We start from the raw sequence: 7,842 nt of genomic DNA, 5'->3' as shown, positions 1-7,842 counted from the left end.
GGTTCAGCTCCATTACTCCTCTAAAGTTACTTCTTTCGAAGGCATAGAAGTAGTCATTCTCAGCAACTGTTTCAGTGACATCTATGGCTTCTTCAATGGTTTTCTTCTTGCTTAGAGAGCCTCCTGATGAATGATCTATGGCCTTCTTTGACTCATAGGAAAGACCTTCATAGAAAATGTCAAGTTGAACCCATTCATTGAACATATCTGGTGGGCATCTTCTTGTTAAGTCCTTGAATCTCTCCCATGCTTCATATAGAGTCTCACCATCTTGTTTCCTGAAAGTATGCACCTCAGCTCTCAGCCTGTTGATTCTTTGAGGAGGGTAGAATCTTGCCAAAAATCTGTTCACCACATCTTCCCAATTTGTTAAGCTCTCCTTTAGGAAGGATTCAAGCCATTTGGATGCCTTGTCCCTGAGTGAAAAAGGGAACAAGAGCAGCCTATAGACATCCGGGTGGATTCCATTAGACTTCACAGTGTCACAAATTCTCAGGAAGGTGGTTAGGTGTTGATTGGGATCTTCTTGGGCACTTCCTCCAAATGAACAATTGTTCTGAACAAAGGTGATGAGCTGGGGTTTTAGTTCAAAGTTGTTGGCATGTATGGTGGGCTTCTGAATACTACTTCCACAGTTTCTTGGATTTGGATTGATGTAGGAGCCTAGAACTTTCCTTTCTTGCCCAGCACGGTTTGCAGGGCCTTCTCTAGCATGGTTGTGAGCTTTTTCTTCATGATTGTTTTCCAAATTCTCTTCGATGTTGGGTTCAAAGTACCCTTCCTCTTCCTCAGCACCAACAATTCCTTTCCCTCTTGCTTCCCTCCTTAGTCTCCAGAGGGTCCTTTCAGATTCTGAATCGAAGGAAGTTGAAGCTCCCTCTCTTCTCCCTGTCATACAACAGACAAAACTCACAGCAAGAGATAAAATAAAAAGATTATTCTTGTTAAAGTAATTGTTAGTGTGAGTGATGCGAATTATCAAATAGTTAGTGGGTTAGTGAGCAGAATTGTAAATTAACAAAGAACGAAAGAAAACAGAGACGGTAGAGGGGATGAGGAAGAAACTAAACAAACTAAAGGAAATTGACTGAACCAAATAAACAGATAAAGAAAAAGAAAAATGCTCAATCTAGTGAACTTCCAACTTAATCATTGTTGATTCAAAATCAATCCCCGGCAACGGCGCCATAAACTTGATGCATGAAAACTTGTCTCTCAATAAATTTCCCTTTGGCAAGTATACCGAATTGTCGTCAAGTAAAAACTCACAATAGAGTGAGGTCGAATCCCACAAGGATTGATTGGTCAAGCAATTTTAATTGGAAGATTATGCTAGTTGAGCTAAACAGGATGTAGTTGAGAATTTTAGAAAATTAAATGGCAGGAAAGTAAATAACAGAAAATAAAGTTTAAAATCTTAAATGGGGATTTGGGGCAATGAGCATGAAAATAAATGACAGAAAGTAAAGAGAATGGGTAAGATCAGAAATAGGGAATTCATTGGGCTCAGGAGATGTTGTATTCTCCGGATCAGATTCATTTTCATCTCTTCCTCAATCAAAGAATCTATTGATCTCCTTGGCAATCTTAAGTGATTGAGTTCCAATTCCTTGGCAACCCAATCTCTCTAAGCTTGAACAATTGCCCAATTCCTTGATTTAATTGCTCATGGGAAGAGATGAAGTATGGTCACTGATTATACCACATGTATTTCCAAATCAAAGTGTTGGGAGGATTACATGTCACTATATCCGCCCAGACCCCAATTTGGTCCAACATGAGAAATCATTTCTAGCATGATCTCCTCATCCCTTTTCCAAGGCTCAGAGGAGATCCAATTATGGAGAGTTTCTTTTCCAAGACAACTAACCAATTGAATTAAGATTGAAAGCTTTCTAGTAAATCAAAAGAGAAGAGAGAAGAAGAAGAATGAAAACTATAATTGATCCATCAAATTACAACAGAGCTCCCTAACCCAATGAAAGGGGTTTAGTTGTTCATAGCTCTAGAAATAAAAAATGGCATAAAAAAAGAATCCATGCTAAAAGTGCAGAAAAGTAAATATACAGAGGTAGTTCTCCAAAGTGCCCACCTTCTCTATAGTTCAAAACTACTCCTATATATACTACTCCTTTTGATCTTCTAGTGAGTTCTTTAAGTCTTGGATGTGGGCTCTGAATCTTGAGTTAAAGCAGTTCTAATCTTTAGTGGGCCTAGCTTGCAGAGAAGTATGAATTAGGCATGAGCATTAGTGAGATTAACGTTAAGTGACATTGTGGGTTCGAGAACATTAGTGGCAATCACTTTTTCCACTAACGTTCCACCCTCAAATACCTCACGTTAACTCCAACGTTAGTGGCACTAACGTGACCACTAACGTTGCCTTCTAAATCTTTGCTAACGTTATTGGGACTCACTTTTCCCAATAACGTTGGGTTATACCCCTTTCGCAAGCATTATTGGGACTCACCTTTCCCAATAATGTTGCTATGTGCCTTTTGTCCCTACATTAGAGTTCACGTTAGTGTAACTAACGTGGCTCTTAACATGGGTATGCTTCCCCTTCGAGAGCGTTAGTGACACTTACCTTTGTCACTAACGCTCCAAATGCCCCTACTCTCCACGTTAGAGCTCACGTTAACTAAGTTAATGTGACTCTTAACATAGTAGAGAATGCCATCTTCCAACGTCAGTGACAAAAGTAAGTGCCACTAACGTTGGCTCATCAATCCTCAACTCCATATTAACTCTCACGTTAGTGGTCTTAACGTGACCACTAACGTAGGCAATGCTAGTTGATCCAACGTTAGTGACAAAGGTGAGTGTCACTAACGTTGGCATTGTTCTTCTCTTCCACATTAGAGTTCACGTTAACTAAGTTAACGTAACTCTTAATGTGGCTCATTGCCAACTTTTGGAACGTTAGTAGTGTTCACTTTTACCACTAGCGTTGGAGTTCTCTTTTGTCTCCACGTTAACTACCACGTTAACTTAGTTAACATGGCAAGTAACGTGAGCTATTGATGGCTTCGCAAGCGTTATTGGTGATCACTTTTCTCATTGACGTTGCAAGCTATTTGCCATTCCACGTTAGTGTTCACGTTAACTAGATCAACGTGAGTACTAACGTGGTTCTTTCTTGCTTCCTTTGCCCTAAAATCAAGCAAATAAAGTGCATCAAAGCTCTAGCCAAAGTCATGAGATTATGCATCATCAATTTATCATGCAATTCTAGCAAAATCCTCATGAAATCATATGAAATTCACAATAGTTGCTTGAATCAAAAGAGTATTTTCATCCAAAACTTACCTTATTCACTAAGAAAATGCATGAAACTTGTAAAACCCGGTTAATTAATGGCTAATTAACCCATAAATGAGAATTTATTCTAGAAAGCCTAAAATGTGATTTTTATGGCTAAATGTGATAGAGGAGATTGAGACGAGAATTTCGGCACCAATTTTATAGAAATCGGACCAAGATTGGACCGAACGGGCCAAACCGGGCCAACCGGACCCAAAGTGGGCCCTTGGCGCAACATAACTAAACCAAAACCCTAGTTTTCAGCACTCTCTCTCCTCACACAACACCAAACACGCTGAAAAAGAGAGGAAATGGGGGAAGAACACTCTCTCAAACCTCTATCTCTCACTTGATCTTCAAACCACCATAACTTTTGATCTAGAGCTCCGATTGCCGCTCCGTTTGCGGCCACGCATTCACCGCAGAGAGCTCTACAAAACCCATACAATCAATCTTGAGGTAAGCCACGTGTTTCTGTTCGAAATCCAAGCCCTTATTTTCGAGTTTCATGGGTGAAATGTTGAGATTTTGGGTTCTTTGATGTTATAGGACCCAACTCTCTTGAAAGAGAAGGTTAATCTTGTCTCCTTGGACCTTGGGTGTGGTAAGATTCTCAACCCTAGTGTATTTTGTTGTTTTATGATGTTTGGGTTTTGAGATGTTGTGTATGGATATGATGATTGTGGCTTAGGTTGTGTGTATGTAAATTTTGGAGCTTGATTGGTGATATTGAAAAGCTTGAGAAAGGATTTGGTGGTGAAAAATCTGTTCTTGGAGGTTTTGAGGCCTTGAGAGCTTGAGGAGAAGTGGTTTGGAAGTGCTCCGGTTGAGCTTGGGAAAGTCGGCTAAGGTATGGTTTCGGTTTCCCGTATCTAATATGTAATGTGGTAGGAAATACTTAGGCTAGAGGCCCTAAGATAGGCATTGAATGGTTGGTGTTGTTGAATTGTTGATATATATATGATGTGGTCATATATGTGATGATGATTAATGATGCCTTGGTGGTATGATGTATGAGAAATATGCATGTTGTGATATATGCTTGATGATTGGTTATGGTTGAATTGTGGGTTGAACCATGTTTATGGTGAGTATGATGTTGATTGTGTATAATAATGAATTATTGGGATTGGTGTTGTTGGATTTGGCATGAGGAAGAGTATATGATATGTCAATATGTTTGAGTTTGAGCCACTTGGGTGAAGTGGGTTAAAATGATGAGATAGTGATTTTGTAATTTGTGGTAAAGTGTCAATGTGTGAGTTGAGGAGGCTTGATGTTGAAATTGATGTATTTTGATTGATTTCAAAGGAAAGGGATGAAAATGACATGTTTTGATTGATTTTGAAAAGAGTTGGAAATGGCTTGTTTTGAAAATGGCACTTTGTGGTTTTTATGAAAAACATGGTTTTTGGGCATACTTTGGCGGGACATAACTTGGACTACGGATCTCTGTTTTGTACCAAATATTTTTAGAAATGAAATTGGATCTGGAATGTCCGTGCCGTTCGAAGAACGGGTGAAAAACGATTTAAAATGAGAAAGTTATGTCCGTTAGAAGATTGGGGTTTAAATTGGTGAATTCTGCAGCTTTTAACTTAGAAAATTTTTAGCAGAATGACACCTCGCGCGTGGGCGCGCTTGGCGCGTGCACGCCGTTCTTCCCGAAAATGCCATCCACGCGTGCGCGTGATGTGCGCGGGCGCGCCGATGGTGCTGCACCCAATGCCCAGCCATTTTCCAGAGAGTTATGCCAGAACTGTGATATGCCTCCGATCTCACCACTTATATCTTAAATCATTATGATATGCCTAGCTATGAGAGAAGGAGCTAGTGGATGTGGTAACTTGCGAGTGAAGCAAGGGAAAATGAATAATCAATGAGGATCATTGATGATTATGTGAGATGTGGAGGATGGTGGTGGAAGTGCTTGTTATGCCATTGGCCGAAGGGCCGTAATTGTTTATGAATTGGCTGGTTCTGGATTGAACCGTGAGCCAGGATAGCTGTGTATGCTATGAATATTGGCTGGTTATGGATTTAACCGTGAGCCGGATGGCTGATATGGATGTTGATCCATGGATGAGAATTCATGCATGTTTATGCTGAATTATTGATAATTGTGATTTGCGCTTCCACTATCTGAGATACGAGTTTCCCTGGGTAGTAGCAGTGGCTAGCCACCACGTGCTCCAGGTTGAGACTTATACTCTGTTGACCCTATGTCATAAGTGTGGCCGGACACTGTGAAAGACCCGGATGAGCTCGCCCCCGTAAATATTCACCAGTGAAGGTGATGGATATAGATCATGATTATGATCAAGTTTATGACGAGTATAACTCGAGTTGGGGATGCGTGACAGAGGGACAGTCCAATGGTTAGCTACCAGGACTTGTCGGGTTGGCTCTATAACCGACAGATGATATCATCAGCCACTAGGGACAGGCATTCATCATATGCATACTATATGAATTATTTGAGATTGCCTATTTGACTGCATATTACTTGCTAATTGTCTAAATGCCTTACTTGTTCCTAATTGTATATTTCTTGCTTGATATAACTGTGTTTGCTATATTATACTCCTGCTGGTGGTTGGGAGGTCTGAAGGAATTGGAAAGGGAAGTATTAGTTAGACTGAAGTATCTTTAGTCAGATGCCCTTTATGGTTTAGTTTGTTTATAAGCTTTGATATTATTTGGAGGAAGTTCTAGGATTGCCTTTGGCTTTCCTCCATTATTATGTATTATATATGCGGAAGCTGTTACCATGCTGGGGACCTCTGGTTCTCACCCATGCGGATTTTGTGGTTTTCAGATGCAGGACGTGAGGTGTCCCGCTGATGCATGCTGGAGACTTCTAGATTTGCGAAGATCCTTTGTTCTCGGGGCTATGTTTTGGTTTATATGTTTTGCTTAGATACTTTTATCTCCATTAAATAATACAAACTGTGATGACTCCTCTTATGGGAGAATTTTGGAGAATAGGTTTTATGTATTTGTGTCCCTTTGGGTTTCCTTTGGGGTTTTCCTTATTATATCATATGTATATATTGTTATGCTCGGATCGGTTATCTTCGCAGCCGGATCTTGAGTCTTGATATTCCTGTTTTTGACACTCCTTTGTATATATATAATCACGCGTTGGTTATCCTTGTTCGTTACGTTGTCGATCGGAGTGTTGCGCTTTCGAGTTGCGATTTTTTGTTTACCCCTCTTTCTACAAAGGCTCCTAGTTATAATCAATCATTCATACTACTATACGTACTAAATTTTTATTTTAGAGGCCGTAATACCTTGCCATCTCTGAATTATGACTTAAGCATAAGACTCTGTATGGTAGGGTGTTACAAAACTACCCTAAAACAGTAAATAAAAGGTCAGTGAAACTGGCCTAGATGCCCTGGCATCAACCTCTGAGAGGAATCCTGTGAGTAATGAGACGACTCAGAAGAAAGGAGTTCTTGAAATCGATGCTCTGAATGCCATATTGGCTCAGAACAAAATATTGACCCAACAAGTCAATATGATATCTCAGAGTCTGAATGGATTGCAAAATGCATCCAACAGTATTAAAGAAGCATCTTCTGAAGAAGAAGCTTATGATCCTGAGAACCCTGCAATAGCAGAGGTAAATTACATGGGTGAAGCCTTTGGCAACACCTATAACCCTTCATGGAGAAATCATCCGAATATTTTATGAAAGGATCCACAGAAGCAAAGCTTCAACAATAACACTGGTGGAAGAAACAGGATTAGCAATAGCAAACCTTTTCCATCATCATCTCAGCAACAGACAGAGAATTCTGAGCAAAGCCTCTCTAGCTTAGCAAACATAGTCTCTGATCTATCTAAGGCCACATTAAGTTTCATGAATGAAATATGGTCCTCCATTAGAAATTTGGAGGCACAAGTGGGTCAGCTGAGTAAGAAAATCATTGAAACTCCTCCTAGTACTCTCCCAAGCAATACAGAAGAGAATCCAAAAAGAGAGTGCAAGGCCATTGATATAATCAACATGGCCGAATCCAAAGAGGAATGCGAAGACGTGAATCCCAATGAGGAAGACCTCATGGGACGTCTTCCAAACAAAAAGGAGTTTCCTATTGAGGACCTAAAGGAATCTGAGGCTCATATAGAGACCATAGAGATTCCATTAAACCTCCTTCTGCCATTCATGAGCTTTGAGAACTATTCTTCCTCTGAAGAGGATGAAGATGTAACTGAAGAGCAAGTTGCTCAATATCTAGGAGCCATCATGAAGCTGAATGCCAAGTTGTTTGGTAATGAGACTTGGGAAGATGAACCTCCCTTGCTCATTAGTGAACTAAATACATGGGTTCAGCAAACTTTACCTCAAAAGAAACAAGATCCTGGTAAATTTTTAATACCCTGTACCATAGGCACCATGACCTTTGAGAAGGCTCTGTGTGACTTGGGGTCAGGTATAAATCTTATGACACTCTCTGTAATGGAAAAATTGGGGATCTTTGAGGTACAAGCTGCAAGAATCTCATTAGAGATGGCAGACAAGTCAAT

At 40.1% G+C, this 7,842-nt stretch overlaps 1 non-coding gene across 1 annotated transcript; it reads left to right on the top strand.

The window, feature by feature from the left end:
- The first annotated feature begins 200 nt into the window (after positions 1-200).
- Positions 201-307, top strand: LOC112713545 (small nucleolar RNA R71). The gene has a single exon (XR_003158517.1). It is a non-coding gene; the product is annotated as a small nucleolar RNA R71 (small nucleolar RNA).
- Positions 308-7,842: the final 7,535 nt, after the last annotated feature.

Source organism: Arachis hypogaea, chromosome 9 (genome assembly GCF_003086295.3).
Source record: "Arachis hypogaea cultivar Tifrunner chromosome 9, arahy.Tifrunner.gnm2.J5K5, whole genome shotgun sequence".
Lineage (NCBI taxonomy): Eukaryota > Viridiplantae > Streptophyta > Magnoliopsida > Fabales > Fabaceae > Arachis > Arachis hypogaea.
This window is presented reverse-complemented; position numbering and strand designations above follow the sequence as displayed.